Consider the following 18,653-nt stretch of genomic DNA (forward strand, 5'->3'; position numbering starts at 1 on the left):
GAGGATGAATTTCCCCATGGCAATAAATAAAGGATAACTTAACTTAATTATGATGTAATCTTGCTAACAAATTAACCACATAAAGTTATGGTCTCTCTTGCACATAATAAGGAATTTACAAATGTAGGAGGGGTATCAAGAAAAATTGGCCAGTCAGCTTAATTAAACGTGTGATTGCTGGGCTGCTGTCATTGGTCCAAGTGCATTCTCACTTCAAACAAACCACTCCAGGGGTCCAGGGGTCACTTGGAAGCAGCCAGAGACCAACTCTTTGATTTCCAAACAGCGTGAGTGCCGGAGAGCGCGAGTCTGCCAAGATCCCATCCAGCCACAGTGTGAATGCCAGTGTTCTCATCACAGATACTGTAGGACTTGCAGCAGCATGTTGGCTAACATCGCACAGCTCCAACAGAGATGTCATGATATTATGTCACCTACAAGAGGCCATATAATCCCAGCTGCAATACCATACTATGTTAAATTCTAGAAAATACCCAAATGTACGGTTTCTGTCCTTTCTATATGCTAATAAAGCAAAGCAAAAAAGTATAATAATAATAATAAATGCACCTTCCATTTTAGATTATTAAATGAATGACTGAATAGGCTACTACTTATGTTGTACGTTGAGCAGTAATTTGGTTCTGGCTAGCCTGAGTCTATGCATAGAGTCTATGCATTAAGTAATCACTCTTGGAAAAAGAGCAGCATTGAGCTGCCATTGCAGATTTTTTACTTGGCTTAGTATGAATGAACATGACTTTGTTGGTCCATCATATACGTCATAACCAGCCCCGACACACATCCAATCAGTACATGACATGAGCCAGGTATTAGCTTTTTTATTTTTATTCATCTATTTTCTGTTGTAGTTTAAGTGATTTTTAACACCGTTTCTCTGGTGGCACATGGCACCTTTACTGGTGTTTGAATTTCCCAAGGGAAACGTCCTCACCCCCACTCCGCCCCACCCCCAAAACAAGAGGAAACACAACACAGGCCCTTTTCATCTGCTAATTCCAAGACCGATAGCTTGCCAGACTGCCTGGGTTTGAGGGCCTATAATTGAGTTTTACAGTTAGAATCCAGTTAAAGCAGGTAGGAGCATGATTGAGATCTGAACTTCTAAGCCACCTAAAAATGAGAGTGGGGAAAAACGTGGAACATCCCTAAACCCTCTCCTGTGCACTATAATTACACTGTCTAGGTCTCTTCCATTGCAACAGACAGCAATTGAGTGGGGGGGAGAGAGCGAGAGGGAGAAAGAGAGAGAGCTCTTCCCATGGCTGCCCAATATTTGTTTAGCCTATACAAAACTATTTGGTTTCATTTGATCAGGTTAGATAAACTGCATTGTCATCTCTTTTGGGTTCTCTGTCACTTTCGCTGCATAAATAAGAAACAGTGCTCATGTCTAAATGGAGCCTTATTAGATCAGGAGCTAAGCAGCTAGCCATGCCGCTTCAGAAAAGCCTCTCATTGAAAAACAACAAAATGATTTGCCCGCTTTCTCCTGCTTTTTTCTCCTCCAGTGAATTGTCAGATTAGGCCAAATCCACACTATTGGGCCATACTGTGCAGTGTGCAGCCTATTGTACAGTAGCTTCTTTATTTGAGTCAGAACTGAATTACTGCCTACTGTATGCTGATAATGTCCCCACTGGCCTGGCCCTTTGACAGGCCAGCTGCTCTGTTTACCTTCTGAAGGGCACTCTGTCGCCTGACGCCCGGTAATGAGTGTTCAGTCTTCTTTTGTGGTGCCGTACATCAATATGCCAAGCCAACATCTGCAGCAATGGCTGCTCTGCTCCTCATGACTGACAGTGTTGTGCAGCCCCCATATTGACGTTGACGCCTCTCGTCTCCCATAGCGCCACAATCATGGCACATCACATGGGCTTTTTGCTGAGGCCATGCATAGAGGTCTGTCTTGCTGTTTGGAGAACTGTTTTTTTATTTTGTTTTGTCTGTATCTTCAGTGATAAGCACTCATCGGTGTGATGCTGTTGTTTTGTTCTTCTTCTTTTGACTCCCTCTTTGGTGTGAAGCAGACATTTTTGTGGTGTTTTTATATTATGCCTCCGTCGGCGACAGCCGTGGCCAGAGGCATTATGTTTCCGTGTTGTCCATCCATCCCATTCTCGTTAACGCAGTATCTCAGGAACGCCTTGAGGACATTTCTCCAGATTTGGCACAAACGTCCACTTGGACTTAAGGATGAACTCAGTAGATTTTGGTGGTCAAAAGTCAAGGTCACTGTGACCTTGCATCTGTCCCATTCTCATGAACGTGATATCTCATGAATGCATGGAGGGAATTTCATTACATCTGCTACAAATGTCCACTTGGACTCAAAGATTAACTGATTACAATTTGGTGGTCAAATATCAAGGTCACTGTAAGATGTTTTTGGCCATAGCTCAAGAATTCGTATTCTAATTATGACAAAATTTCACACAAATCTCAAAGAGGATAAAATCATGAAGTGATGACATTTTATATTTAAAGGTTCAAAAGTTAACTTCACTGTGACATCATAATGTTTTGCTTACCACAGTAAGTGAGAAAACGATCTTGGGTCGTTCTACAAAAACGGTGACAACTTGTGACAAGTTAATTACTTATATTGATTTGGATCCCAATATAGTTGTATGTGTCCACCCTCTTCACAACCAGGACAGGGAGCCTCCTGTTCTTCTGGTAGTCCACAAGCTCATTGGTTTTGCTGATATTGAGCTTCAGGTGATTGTCGTTGCACCATGTGACAAAGCTCCCTATCAGTCCTCTGTACTCCTCTGTAACTCTGTAGAAATAGTCTCTGAGTGAAGACAGCATGTTTCTCACTGGAAATTATTCACTGGTATCGTGTCACATGTCAATATAGTGATAACTTCCATTCCAAGTCATCTTTGGACTTCCCTACAGCTGTGCAACAATCTCTGACACAGGGGACAATCGTTGCCAGGAAACTCATTCTGCAGGAATGGAAGTCCCCCTCTCCACCCTCTTTTCAGCAGTGGTTGGCGGATATGATCTCTGTTATATAGATGGAGAGACTCAGGTTCCTGAGGACCAACTCACTTAAGAGATTTCTGGTTGTTTGGGACCCGTTTCTAGCTTACCTCGACAAGGTTAGGGGTGGCGGGTGATTCGCCTGGCTGGTCTCTGGTAATATTGGTGTGTGTGTGTGTGTGTGTGTGTGTGTGTGTGTGTGTGTGTGTGTGTGTGTGTGTGTGTGTGTGTGTGTGTGTGTGTGTGTGTGTGTGTGTGTGTGTGTGCGCACGCGCGTGCACGTTTTTTTTTTTTTTTTTTTTTTGCTTCTGTAAGAGATAAAAAAGAAAGAAAAAGAAAATACCGGTAAGTACATTTCACTGATAGATTACTGTGATGCGTTTTGTCTTTGCTTTGTCTTGAAAAAAAGAAGAAGCATACTTATGAGGATGACATGTATAAAAAAAGATGCAAGGCTTCTGAATAAAAATATTTGGAACACAGTGATAACTTCCATTTCGGGGGTGGGGGGGGGCGTGGGGGTGCATTTAATACCTTTTATTAAACTCCATTTATTAAAATTTGAAGTCTTCGCTACATACAGTATATTTTCTGCCCCAGACATGAATGTAAAGTGCAACTTCACTTGTTGGCAGAGGCAAGTGCGAGGCTGTTATTTCTACTTTGTTTTTATTGAGTCTCTTTGGTGCTCAGTGCTCATCGCTGTGTTGTTTCTGTGCTGCGCTCCCCACTGATCGCCTGTCAATCAAACAGTGCTTCCAGCCCTGACACCGGGTATTTACAACGTCAGCAAAATGACAGAGTAGCAAAGATGGATATTTATTTGTATCAAAATGTCATGGATTATTACTGTAAAGCAGTCTGAAGATTATTATATATATTGCCGGACCCAATCTCAAGTATCCATCTGTCATAGTGCCTGTCAGAGTGCATCACAGCACTGTGAACGACACTTGTCTCCTAGCAGGTAGCCTTGTCTGCATCATTAATTACATCTCCTGTATGGGGACAAGTGTTGTTTGTTTTTCCATGTGTATATGGGCAATTGTTCAGGAACAATCCACATAACAAAAGCTAGAATGAGCAGTGAGGTTGTGTGTGATGATTAGAATAAGCAGTGAGGTTGTGTGTGTGATAGAATGAGCAGAGAGGTTGTGTGTGATGATTATTCGCTGACCTTGAACCTTGCGGGGATGTCGTTGTTGTTTAGAGCGCTCTTTGTGAAAGTGATCCAGTGCCGCCATGAAAGTTAAGAAATCATATTCATTCAAGGTTGTGTTAATAGTGTGGCGACGCTCTCAAAGCCACTAACAAAGCTTTTCTACAGCCAGGATTAACATAGTGCAACGCACGCAGATGCCGAAACATCACGCACAGCAGAGTACAGTATGTATTTGAATCACATGTTATGCGACACATAAAATCAAGCGGCCACATCTAGTGCAGGCCAAGGACAAATACAAATATGCACTTATTTTGAATTATAGATATCGTCATATATATAGTCACGGAATGGAATTTTTTGTGTCTGCAGGAGTTGTCTGTAAAGTGCCCCCTCAGAGGAACTAATGGAGCTTCTGCCTACAGATGCGCGGGAGGAGGTTAAAAAAGGCTTTTCTGGCCAGATGTAGCTGTGGGGAGAGTTTCCACTGTAATGCAAAAGGGAGTGCAGCTAATGCCTTTGAGACATTCTAGTGCTGACATTTGAGTTGTTTGTTGACTTTGTTCCCCTGCCTTCATCTGGCGCGTCGCTAAAGGGACAGTGTGTGTGTGTGTGTGTGTGCAGCCGTGAAGCCATACTCCATCCATCACATCAGGGCTTCGCTCACCGGTGGTGGCGACGCGGGCGTTCTGCAGGCTGTTTTTCACTTTGTTTGTTTTCCACGTCCCTGTTTTTCAACGACTGCCAAATACTGAAGTCCAAGCTCTTAGGGGCTGGTGCGCAGCAAAGAAGGTCTTGGTGCTTTTGCTTGATATTTTCACTCGGGGATTGTACTGTAGTTGGACTCCAGTGAAAGGCACACACTGGAACAGGGATTTGTATGTGGGGAGGGGGGGGTTCAAAGGTCATGCAGTCATGCAGAGAGGGAGTTTCCTCGTCACGTTCCTATGAAAAGCAGCTGTGATGAACATTTTGTTGGTGTCCGCGAAGCTCTGGATCTATTTTGACCTTTCTGGTCATTTATTTGTAATCACTTTTGATAGTATGCCTTCTTTTGATTGATTATTTTCTATTAAGCCGCAAATGCACTGGGAGCGGAAATTGACGTGTGTCAAATTCTGTCCATATATTTTATTTATTTATTTATATATTTATATAGCACTTTTCAAAACATAGTTACAAAGTGCTGTACAATAAAAACAAAGTCCTTCTGGGCACAAAGAACATGAGAGGACATGAGCGCACTGCAAGTATCAGATCAGAATTGTATACACCACAGAATGACAGAACCATCAGTATTTTGGGGGAAAGGCCACTAAATTATATGTAATCAGGCACAATGACAGAAGGAAAAAAAAGTTGTTATACTGTAGTTTTGAGCCCCTGTCATTCAGAGGCTGATCATCCTACCTGTCTGCCGTGCAGAGGGGGAGAAAAAAAGGCAGCGCTGCAGGAGAAAATGATGCAGTCATTCTGTCCAAACTTTCACCAATCTAAGCTCATCATGACATCTAGGGATAGGCTATATTTTGCTAGCTGATGCGTTTAGAACATATTCTCACTTTGATCAGTCTTGCTATATCGTGTAGTGTATTTACATGCTTGCTGTATTTAAACTGCCATGAGATTTGTTTGAGGAGCATAGCGAGACAGACAGGGATGAAAGTGAGCAGAGAGGGGGGGGAGAGCTCAGAGCACTTTGGGCGCTGCTGGAACCTCATTTGACGCTCCAAAATCCGTCCGAGTACGGGCGTCAAGGCGGGGATCTTGGTGCGTGTTCGGCCGTTTAAAACAATGGGTGGACTTCAAAACGCGAGCGTCTGATGCTCCCAGTGCATTTGGGGCTTTATGCTTTGTAAAAAAAGAAGTCCAAAATCACTTTCCCCCGCTCTGACTTTAGAGGTCAGGTTTTTCAGCAGTGTTGTTATGGGTTCTGACATTAAAATATCTGACTATGCTTGAGCTCCCTGCTGTTCTGTATAGCTCAGTGGGCAGAGCGTGGCAGGAAGTCAGGAGTTCAGTTCCACTGGAGTCAGCCATGCTGAAACTATATGATCCACTGGAGTCAGCCATGCTGAAACTATTATGATCCACTGGAGTCAGCCATTCTGAAACTATATGATCCACTGGAGTCAGCCATGCTGAAACTATATGATCCACTGGAGTCAGCCATGCTGAAACTATTATGATCCACTGGAGTCAGCCATTCTGAAACTATATGATCCACTGGAGTCAGCCATGCTGAAACTATTATGATCCACTGGAGTCAGCCATGCTGAAACTATTATGATCCACTGGAGTCAGCCATGCTGAAACTATATGATCCACTGGAGTCAGCCATGCTGAAACTATTATGATCCACTGGAGTCAGCCATGCTGAAACTATTATGATCCACTGGAGTCAGCCATTCTGAAACTATATGATCCACTGGAGTCAGCCATGCTGAAACTATTATGATCCACTGGAGTCAGCCATGCTGAAACTATATGATCCACTGGAGTCAGCCATGCTGAAACTATATGATCCACTGGAGTCAGCCATGCTGAAACTATATGATCCACTGGAGTCAGCCATTCTGAAACTATATGATCCACTGGAGTCAGCCATGCTGAAACTATATGATCCACTGGAGTCAGCCATGCTGAAACTATTATGATCCACTGGAGTCAGCCATGCTGGAGTCAGCCATGCTGAAACTATATGATCCACTGGAGTCAGCCATGCTGAAACTATTATGATCCACTGGAGTCAGCCATGCTGGAGTCAGCCATGCTGAAACTATATGATCCACTGGAGTCAGCCATGCTGGAGTCAGCCATGCTGAAACTATATGATCCACTGGAGTCAGCCATGCTGAAACTATATGATCCACTGGAGTCAGCCATGCTGGAGTCAGCCATGCTGAAACTATTATGATCCACTGGAGTCAGCCATGCTGGAGTCAGCCATGCTGAAACTATATGATCCACTGGAGTCAGCCATTCTGAAACTATATGATCCACTGGAGTCAGCCATGCTGAAACTATATGATCCACTGGAGTCAGCCATGCTGAAACTATATGATCCACTGGAGTCAGCCATGCTGAAACTATATGATCCACTGGAGTCAGCCATGCTGAAACTATATGATCCACTGGAGTCAGCCATGCTGGAGTCAGCCATGCTGAAACTATATGATCCACTGGAGTCAGCCATGCTGAAACTATTATGATCCACTGGAGTCAGCCATGCTGGAGTCAGCCATGCTGAATCTATTATGATCCACTGGAGTCAGCCATGCTGGAGTCAGCCATGCTGAAACTACGTATCCACCTTATTTCTAGATGCCGTTATGCCTTATGTGAAATATGGGTGCTTCTCCCGGTGTAATCCTCCCAGTGCCCCCCCCCCCCCCCCCCCCCCCCCCGTTAGGTTGCTGAGTCACAACATACTGTAGATCTCCGTGAAGTGAGCAGCAATCTCCCACAATTTGACTTCCCACCTTTTGACCCTAAACCCCCGTAGCACGTCCAGCTTGGCAAAAATGTTGTCGATAAATATCCAGAGTTGTTCAAAGAGCAACAGAAATAGCGGATGTGATAGATAAATTACATTCCCTGAAATAAGTCGTCATACGAGTGTATTTATTGTGAGAAGCAACTTCTTCTTTTTTTCAGCGTCGGAGTTTTAACGAGGAAATGCACAAGCTGCAACAATCAGTCACGTTCTAAACCGGACCTTGCACCTATAATTATTTTACAGCGGGGCATTCAAAAATAAGGTGGATATGATGGTAAAATGGTAAATGGCCTGCATTTATATAGCGCTTTTATCCAAAGCACTTTACAATCAGTAGGTACATTCACCCATTCATACACTGATGGCATGCAGGCTACCACGCAGGGTGCTGGAACACCATCAGGAGCAAGTTGGGGTTCAGTATCTTGCCCAAGGACACTTCGACATGCAGACTGGAAGAAGCGGGAATTGAACCACCGACCACCTTTTATCCAAAGCGATTAGTGGACGACCCGCTCTACCTCCTGAGCTACAGCCGCCCCACTGATCCACTGGAGTCAGCCATGCTGAAACTTTATCAACCCAAAGTGCCCTTCTGGGACATACGAATAAACTTGAACTTGAACTTGAAACTATATGATCCATTGGAGTCAGCCATGCTGGAGTCAGCCATGCTAAAACTATATGATCTCATGGAAATGGAAGGAGCTTTGGATAAAACCACCCAAATGACATGTCATTTTCCGCTATTGATTATTAATTTGGTGTGTTGGCAGAATTACACAAATTTTTTGTCATTGTTCACTTGCTCACATGGCTGAAGAAAAATAAGAGAGTCAGAATCTAAGCTTGGGAGTGCCTTGTTTATGGCTGACCAAAAGTAAACTCAGCTGTGTTTGTGGATTGACTGCTTAGAACCTGCACGTTTACAACACAGCAACATTTTTGTATATAAACTTTTTCCCATGAAAATGACTTCTCGCTCCCTTAGGTATATTTCGTTTTTAACAAGCAAATAGTAAACATGTTGTCCCCCACCACTATGAGAACTTTAAACTGTAACTTACCCCCAAAACACTTTTTTTCAGCTTTTAACCAATATATATGACTTTGGGGGTGGTGTGTGAAGAATTCTGGTCAAAATTTCCACATTTGAGATCAAACTGTTGCCATTGTACCATTTGTATCATTTTCAGCTGCATAAGTGCCTTCTATGGGTTGAACACTGCTTTTTTTTTGCCCTCAAATGAATGGGAGATTTGATACGTCGTGACGTCACGATGAACCAAAGACTATGGGATTTCAAGATAGTTACTCCCCTACTCCCCCTGTACCCTTTCCCGGCTCCTCACAACTCCAAGCCTATTCCCATGATGTCACAAGCATTTTCCTACCAATATGGCGCTACAATACACACAGCTCATTGGCTGTTTGTGTCACTTGACCTGTTAATCACCTGTTAGTTGATTACAATTGCCTGTTATTTTCCTACCAACTCCTATGTAACACAATACTATCAATAAACGCCACTATAATCATAAAAGGAAGGAAATGGCATTGTGTTGCTGTAAATCATTCCCAACCTTTTTCATACTAAGGAGCCCTAATTTAGTTCACATTGTGGCAATGGACCCCCATATGATGAGATTTGGTCTCTCAGATTCAAATCTGATTTTATTTTTATTTTTATGTAGCCTAGATATGATTTTGTCCAGAATTCCATATATATTAGGTTGAGAACAGAGAATGCTGGAATCCTCTCAAGGACCACTGGTGGTCACCGGACCCCACATTGAGAACCACTCAACCACTTCGATTGTGCAGAGAGAAGAGAGAGAGGAGGACTCTTCTGTGCCCCTTTTTCACTCATGCACCTAGTGTAGCAGATGTCAAACAGAAACAAAAAAAGAGGGAAACTAAACTAAAGCAGCCTACAGCCTAAAATGTATTTTCCTGCTTCACTTTTGACGGGGAGGAGAAGGCATGGTGAAGTGACACTCACCTCGCTCCGACTTATAGGCTACTCAGCTCCTGCACACTGACGCTGTGCCACTGTCTGTGAAAAGCAGCTTGTCCAGTCGTATTTTCGCAAACAGATGCGGGATTCCCGCAATCCTGTACCCAATTTCAGACACTGATTGTGCAGACAAAAATGTGCAGAAAAATCGCACACCAGCTATTTTTGTTTGTGTTTGTTGTTGTTTTGTGAGGGTTACAGAGCGCCCCATGCAGGAGGCTGTTTCGCCTGTACTGAGCAGCCGGGGTCTGGGAGGAGGGGGAGAATGTTCTGTGCCCCGCTGTAGCTCTGCGCTCAAGAGGAAAATCAGAGGTGCACTACTTTTGCACAACTTTTGACAAGAATCACGAAAAAGGGAGAAACGAAAATGAAAAAGGGACTTCATAGCGGTCTATATGGCAAGTTGGACAAGGGCATAACGTGGAGAAATCTCGCATTGTGTTACCCCAGAGCGGGGGGTTTGTCCTATTGTGCTGTGCTGCGGTAACCAGGCTCGCGTCACTAGGCTCTTTTAACGATAGTTACACACGCTACATACACACACACAGTCAATGGAGTCAATTTCTAGTTCGCCACTGAATGGCCAAATTTATATCACTTTCAACCATTTTGAGCAATGCTGTTTCCATACAGGCCACCAGCGTTGGCTAGTTGTTGATATTTATAAATATATTGTAGCTCTCAAATAACTTATTTTCGAGGCGGTGAGCAAACTGTAATGGCGTCGATTTCCGGAAAAAAATTCCTGAGCTGAGCACAGCCAAAGAGTATTAGTGAGACAAGAGGAGACGTCATTTCTTGGTTTTCCCATAGGTTTTTTCAAATCAAGCAGCATGCCGTTTTGTTACATATCTGGGGGGTAAGTCCCCCTGTCATGTTCTGTAAGAACTTGCCATTTATCTTTAAATTTGTCTCCCTCTAGTGGTCATTTGGGAGTGATTCTTTATTTTCTTGTTAATTCCTACGTTGGCTTCTCATTGGTTGTTTTTGGTCATGTGACACAGTCACAACCAGGAAATGCTTTAGGTTTGCCTTCCATGTGGTCAGCTTGCAGCTCCAGCTACTTTCTCTTTTTCTTCTTCTGTTTTGTCTTGGAAAGCATCACTTGTAAGTTACATTTAAGTTAGTTATAATGATAAAAGTGTAATTAGGGGTTTTCCATCTGCCCCAACGCAAATTCCCGTGAGTTGGTAAATGGCAGAGACCTGACATTTGGCCCAATGACAGATATTGTTGGCTGGTAGGTGCTCAAAAAAGATTTTTCTAATCGGCCTGAAGGTGGCGCTATAATCGACGGTTTTACGTTAAAGGCCATAACTTCCACGCCGTTGGTCCGATTTTCAAACTTTTTTTCCCCAGATGTTCAGGTGGACCTGCTCTACAAATTTGCCATAAGGACCCTCAATGTCCGCCTGGAAAATTTTTGAGATATTTGGAAAAGTTTGGAAAACACATTTTTGACATCTCCTCCTAGACCGTTGGACCGATTTGCACCAGAATCGCCAGGAAGCCTCTCTGGAGCAAGCTCTACAAACTGCCTTTTTGAAACCTTTGAAATCTTCTTTAGTTTCGGAGATATTGATCGTTAAAGTTGTGAGAGGGAGTGGCCTATCAGCTAAATTGTCATCACTTCATGACCGATGAAGGAATCTTCACGAAACTTGCAGGAGGTCTTCGGAGACCATCCTAGACCATGTGTGTCAAATTTTGTGCAATTCGACCAAAAGGGGGCGCCATAAACGCCATAAATGGGCGTTGCTTAACATAAAAAAGGCTGTAACTCCACACCTGTTTGTCCAATGATCGCGAAACTTGTCAGATATATCAAGGAGGATGTCCTAGTCAGAATCAGAAGCTTTGTTATCTGTGCAAGGCTTGAACCCCGCCCATCGCCGCTTGCGGCTATATTTTAATATATTCTGGTATGTTACATTTAAATATTTCGTTTATGTACATTGTGAATACTGCCAGTGCAAAAGTAGCCTTGTTATGGTGTTTTCTGTTGAAATATTTGATAGCCTAGCTGCTGCATGTCAATGCTAGTTCCTATTGGTGTTTTTTGATGGTGAGCTTTGTGTATATTGTTTGGAGATATATTTACAGCTATTTACACATCACATTTAATTTGATATTTGTATGTTATGACTTAGCAGCTGTCATTTACATAATTCCATGTCGTATGTATGATGTCTTTCAAATAGCATTTAGTAATTGGTGCTATCTTTTGGTTTTATTTCAGTTTTACAAAATAATTCACTCATGAGAATGACGACAACAGTAAAGGACATTCAACTTTACTCCAGCCTCCGACTTTCTCTTGAAGTCTGTTAGCTATCTGTCAATTTGTGTACAGGCACACACTTTGAGGACAGAATACCCCCTTTAACTCATTGAGTGCCAGCCACTTTTGGAGAACGGACGCTCCCAGTGCCAGAGTTTCAGAGCGTTTTCAGTGATTTCTCGAGGCCCACAGAATATTGTGTGATATTACTATGTAAACACCGAACACGCACAAAGAACGATGAGACTCTCTTCTATCATCTGCAAAAAAAAGTTTATTGATACCATTTTCCGTTCTTTAGTTATGAGCCGGAGAAGATAGGTTGTTTTGAGCAAAAAGAGACGTTTCAAATTAGAAGCTGAGATATTCCGCCTTTTGTGAAATTAAGCATTTCAAGCACATTCACTGAGTCTGAAGCTAATATTTTCTGATGTAGTGACGTGGTGTAGTTGTGTGGTGCCCTGCGTGCCCCACCCCCCTCTCCCCCCCTCAGCTGCAAACTCCTCCCCACACTAACACACAGCCTCACGCACCCAGTCTATTTTCGGAGCGCTCCGTTTTTGTGCGCCGGCTCCCAGCGATACACGGAAAAGCCAAACCGGACTGCTGAGAATGGTTTGGCCCTTCGGCGTCGGGTGCTGCCTTTCTGGCGGCTAATCGTGTGGAGAAATTATGCAGACAGACAGACAGAGGCAGAGGGGCTCAGTTGTGGGTGCGGATTGACTGCTGTTCGCAGCCAACGTCAGCTGCAGCCAGAGCAATCTATATGGCTCTGGCTGCAGCATGAGCGGTTTCTCTTTCATCACGGGGCTTTTTCCTGCTGTTTTCCGGACCTTTCTCTAATCTGGAGAGCACTGTCGCCACCTAATGGGTCTGTAAAATAGGTTATACACCTTCAATAGCTCCCATATTTTTATAGGAGATGTAATAGGCTTTGATCCACGTCCCACCGTCAAAAACGCAATTGACGACAATCGTCGTCATTGGCACTCTACGTCACTAATCGAATTGACGACGATTGTCGTCATTGGCACTCAATGAGTTAAGCATATGACCTGCTTTACCACCATTCATTGTCCCCATTCAATGTCAAATGCTGCCCGCTAGCAGCACAATGTCAACATTACAGTGTGACTGCAGGAGGGCCCCCGTGTTACCTCCAGCTTGGGCATCCATACAGGCTGTTTATGCGGGTGGGAAGCCGGATTAAGGGTATGTGTCCTGGTGGCTGCACTAGCGCCTCCTCTGGTCGGTTGGGGGCGCCTGTTCGTGGCGGACCAACTCACTGGGGAGAGTCTCCGGCTCTCCCCAGATCGGCAGAGGTGGTTGAGCAGCGACCGGGGCAGCAGGTGGAAATTGGCCAAGTACAAAAAACAAAAAAAGAACGTGTTGTTGTGAGAACTACCACAAAGTTTATTGGCTCTATCTTCCCACTGGCCTTAGGCACTAAACTGGCGTTAAACACAAAAAAACATGCTTTGCGCCTGCCTCGGGAAGATAGCATCATGTTTTTAGGCCCCGAAATGCGCTTTACGCCGAAGAGGTGTGGCACAGTGCCAGAATAGGCCAGAATGGGCGTTTCGGCCTTAAATACCGCCCTAACGCTATCTTCCCCCCCTGGTGTTAATTTAGCGCTTAGCGCTTTTCAAAACCAGGCCTTATTCACACGCAGTTCCCCTCTGCCATCTCACTCTCTCTCCCCCTCTCTCTCGCTCCCTCTCTCTCGCGCGTCAGACAGGCACAATGACCGATGAAAAAAAAAGTTGTTAAACCTAGTTTTGAGCCCCTGTCATTCAGAGGCTGTTGCATCATCCTACCTGTGCATAGCAAGAGAAAACGATATCATTCTGACCAAACTTTCACCAATCTAATCTCATCATGACATCCAGGGATAGGCTATATTTTTGTAGCTGATGCGTTTAGAACATTCTTTTCACTTTGATCTTGCTATAGTGTAGCATATTTACATGCTTGCTGTATTTAAACTGCAGTGAGATTGGTTTGAGAAGCATAATAATATGGAATAATATATATGGAGACAGACGGGGATGAAAGAGGGAGGGGGGAGCTCAGAGCGCTTTGGTCGGGCTTTTCTCACTCGATTGGATCGCTCCGTGGAATGGAACATGAAAGGGACATTGTGATTTGTTTACTGCACTTCTCCAATGAGCACGGTGTGAATAATTCTACGCTTAAAAGGCGTGGTTATAATGCTTAAGGCCGCGTGTAGCGCCGACACGAAAATAGGCACTGCGGCGGTCCACGCCCACTAATATAGGCTGCGCCTGGCGCTAAACGCTAATTTAAGGCCAGTGGGACAATAGGGGCCCATATGTCTGTCTGTGGACAGATTTTGCAAAGGCGAAAGCAGATCGACATAAAAATGAAGGCCGAGTTAAAAAAATGGGCGTGATCCGAGCAAGGGGATCCCCCCCCACATAGGCACCCCCAATTTACGCCCCTGTCCCACATTCGTTTTAAGTAGTGGGCGTTCCGTCTGGTGTGATCCCATCGCAAGATGGTCTCTACTTAATTATGAATCCCCTCCTTTGTGCCTTATCTAAAGTGTTACCACACCGTCTTTATCACTGCGCCGCCATCCTCATTTTAATTGACAGGAAATGAATCAGTTCAGCGTGTATAAACCGGCAGCTGCAGTTTCCAATTCCTAATCTGCTCTCTGATATCTCCCCAGCTTCTCATATTCTAATTTTCTGAGCCTTCCATTATAAAGTCTGTCCCTGGCAGGTTCCCACCCCCATCTGGCTTTCCAGCTGTACTCCTCTGTGCCGCTGTAAAAAAAACACAAGATAGATATCAAAGTGCTCTAGAATCATGATTGTGAAGATTTCCGCCTGTGATCCAGGGGCGAAGCGGCGCCCGTCACTTGAGGGTTGCCGTCTCTTTTGTGGAAACCACTACAGCACCAGGGGGCGCAGCATGTCGTGGAAACCACTACAGCACCAGGGGGCGCAGCATGTCGTGGAACATATATATACGTATATACTGTACATGATGGTGGTTAAAGGCGATGAATGCAAACTTTGATCAAATATGATTTAGTTTGAAGAGTGAGATTTAAGGATACTGCTTTTTTTATATCTCCATATTTCTCTCACACACACACACACACACACACACACACACACACACACACACACACACACACACACACACACACACACACACACACACACACACTTACACACTTTAAGACTAACCCCAGTCATCGCATCACAACTCCCTCTTGATTGGCTCCCCTCTGTAAACAGTTGATAAAATTGGTCCAATCAGTCCAGTTTGCAGCATTTGAAGTGACCAATCCACTGCCAATCCTCCACTCAGCAGGTTTACCTTATTTGATTAGAGCTGCTGTTGTCAGACAATCAGGGTCCAGTATTCTGCCTCAGTCTTCAAATGAATTTAATTAACACCTTAAATACCTCAAAGGGGCATGAATAAGCTCGTGTTCACAACAGAGCAGAGATCCACCAGAAATCTCAGCACCTGTAGTGCTGTAATAGTAATAGTTAGTATTCATCAAGGACCATGTACGCCCCCTGCAGGTGTATTGTGGTAATTTTGTGCATTGGAACAGGAGAAGCCTTACTTATTTCACCTTTAAATGCTGGAGTAAATTAGACAACATCATGGGTAACATATAGACAACTCCCAAATGTGCGCACAAAGCGTGAGCTTCCATAGAGAATATGGTGTGAATGTTCCATTTAACCGGCCGGTGTTCGGACTCAAACTGTCCTGTTTAGCAGTCAGCCAGCAGACTGCGAGTCTAATAGGTGTTGCCATGGCAGGAGGCATCTGTGTGGAATGAGTAAGTAATAGCACTGTCTCTAGATCAAGTGGCTCCCTGCCTCTCCACTGTCCCTCTGCAACAGCAGCAGAGCCCACAAAGAATCTGAGAATCCAGACTCGCACTGCTCCTGCATTTGCCATGCTCTTTCATGATCAGCTTTCATACTTGTTCTCAGGCAAGCCTGATTCATGTCTAACTCCCACAGGCAACGCTTCATCCCCTCTCATTTGTAGTGCAAAAATTAGGCGGAGTCAGTGAAATGGACCATCTGATTTAAAACATTGGTACTATACATGCAAGCTCGCTCAGAAGATGTTGATGAATATGGAGTAGCTTTTTATAAGCTGCTGCTAGTGAATGTAGGTAATGAATATAAATGGAGTATCGCTAATCAGTGTTATATCATACCAGGCAGCAGTGAAGCGTAAGTAGTTGTGCGATACAATAATGCTCTAATTATCACCTCTTATGATCACTATATTTGCGAGCTGTTGTGATCAAGTAGCAATGGGGTCACCTCATGTAGTCTTGAGGTACCACATCAAAGGCAACACGCTAGATCTGGTTTATTTCCAAAGTCTTACATTTTTCAGTTTCATCCTGGACGGCGGCGGATCAGATAATTACTGTACTTTCTATTAATGTGCTGATGAAACAGCAAACTGGCAATTAGGCTACAATAACAAGAAGCGATGTTTGAAGTAGCAATCTGCATGATCCTAGTTTCTTTTAACTTTGGCAACATCTTGACTTTGTCGCAAAGCTCTCATTGTTTTGGTGTTTCTGCACTGCACTTCCCACAGATCACCTAAGATATGAATAACTTTGAGTATGGTCATATAATATTCTTACTGGTAGTAGTGGTTGAATCCCTATTGTCTTTTATCAGTTGGTGAAAGAGAATAGCAAAACGTAAATGTTATGGAAAGTATTATTATTTGAAACTCAATGGCAAATAATTAATTTTAATGAGCATAGTTAAGTCATTGTCCCAGTTTTCGCTTGGTAAATATTTTCAATAGCAAACTGAGGATAGTCCTTGAAGGACAAAAAAAAAAATTAAAGTAAAGATTGTGTATCCCTGCTGGCTTAAGAAGAGGAGACAGCTTCAGTTGAAAGTCAATCACTTACACAAATCATGGATGAGTGGTCGATGCGCTGTGCGCAGGGTAGCGTGGCAAATGGAAACACTGCAGCAAGACTTCAAAATTGTCATCTGTCAAAGAAATCAAAGGAGGGATCTGGAAGATGTAGCAGCAGCCCCCAAAAACTTCTATTCTATATTCTCAGTGAGTTGGAAGAGGTGATGATCACATGGTGAAAACAGGGACATAGGAGGCATCCCAAGTCTCTTAAATTGCATCCATGAGATGTCCTTTCCTCTGAAGCGACATGTGAAGCATCTTCCATTTCTGTTCACGCCGGCACAGCTGGATCGCCTGCCAGTGTCTGTGTCCTAAACCTTATATTCACACTGACACAAACAGTAGCCCCCAAGCGCCTGGTCTAAAAGTCACTGGGATTTTTGTGTGGGAATTTGTGTTAAATGCCTCAGAATCCCTATATAAAAATCCCATTGGCTTTAAGATGAAAGAACCAGAAGTACAGGGACTTCTGGGTTGGCCTACAAAAAAACATGGCAAAGTCATTAGCTTCTCTGGAGCTTGGCCTGCTGGGAGAAAATGATCTCAGCCAATACTGACACTCACATCTTAATCATTAATACTGCATGTAAACTCTGTGCCCAGAGTCTAGGAGCATTTACAAATCCCTTTGTTTTGCTATTTAGCCATGAGCCACTCTTATGTATTCATGATGTGGCTTGCAGACTCAAGACAGATAAACAGAAGCCAAATATGTTAATTATTCATTTCCATATCGCATTTCATGAAAATGAGAACACCAGATCGATAATCTCCATTGCCTCTTCATGTTCGCGGATGAGCGGTTAGTCTTCCGTCATGCATCATGGCAGGAGTCGGGCGTGGCTGTGTTATCAGATGACTAAAATCACTACGACTTGGAGGAAAGCTGTTTCTAATATTTGTTGTTGTTTTAGTTTTTTTCGTGTTTGCTATTTTGCAGTTCTAACAGCAAATACACTTTAATCGCACATCTTAGACCCAAATTCTCATTCTAAAATTGAATGTGTTTATTTGACCAGCCTCGTGGTTTAAAGTGGAGTGCGTGAGTAGTATTCCAGTAGTAAGAATTGACATATGATCTTGCCTCATCCAGGACAGCCCTGTCAATATGTGGGCGTACAGAGATAAAACAAGTGAAGCCAGTGATGTCATCGAGATACTAAATAAACAAAACTGAATTTATGGAGGAGAGGTCAAACGAGCTTACTGTAACTCTACTACTTTATCAGAAAATCCCCCCTGCAAGCTCTCTGTCCCCGTTAACATCGCTCCCACATTCATTCTCCATGGAGCAGCAGTGTGAATGGGCCTTGGCAAAGAGAATTTCATAATAAGATGACTATATCACTTATTTGTTACTAATGTTAAAGGTATGGCAATGAAACGCACCACTAGGTGTGTGTCTGCAAAGATTTTCACAAAGCATGACTGCAGACTGAATTAGGACACTTTGGGAATATTATTATTAATGATTCTCCAGCAATGCCCTGTGTAATGAACTGTAGACATGACTTTCCTAGAAAGCTGCGTACAGTCATCTAAAGCGTTGCGCTGTCATCTCCATTCATCTCTGCCATTGATTCATCTGTGGGATTGCTTCTGTCATGACGCCATGCGAGGGGGCCTGCTGTACACGGAGGGGCGTCCACCTCCGACCTCACACATAAATCACCCCCCTCTAATAAGATTGACTCATCCAGCATCCTTCTTTTTCCTCCTTATC

General features: G+C 43.7%; 1 protein-coding gene across 1 annotated transcript in view; it reads left to right on the forward strand.

Annotated features, from left to right (window-relative positions):
• tmem132e (transmembrane protein 132E) overlaps positions 1 to 18,653 on the forward strand; it is a gene marked incomplete at both ends in the record, with an annotated part of 750,910 nt that overhangs the window by 139,839 nt on the left and 592,418 nt on the right. The gene's annotated exons all lie outside the window — the stretch shown is intronic.

Source organism: Poromitra crassiceps (genome assembly GCF_964638095.1).
Source record: "Poromitra crassiceps genome assembly, chromosome: 1".
Classification (NCBI taxonomy): Eukaryota; Metazoa; Chordata; class Actinopteri; order Beryciformes; family Melamphaidae; genus Poromitra; species Poromitra crassiceps.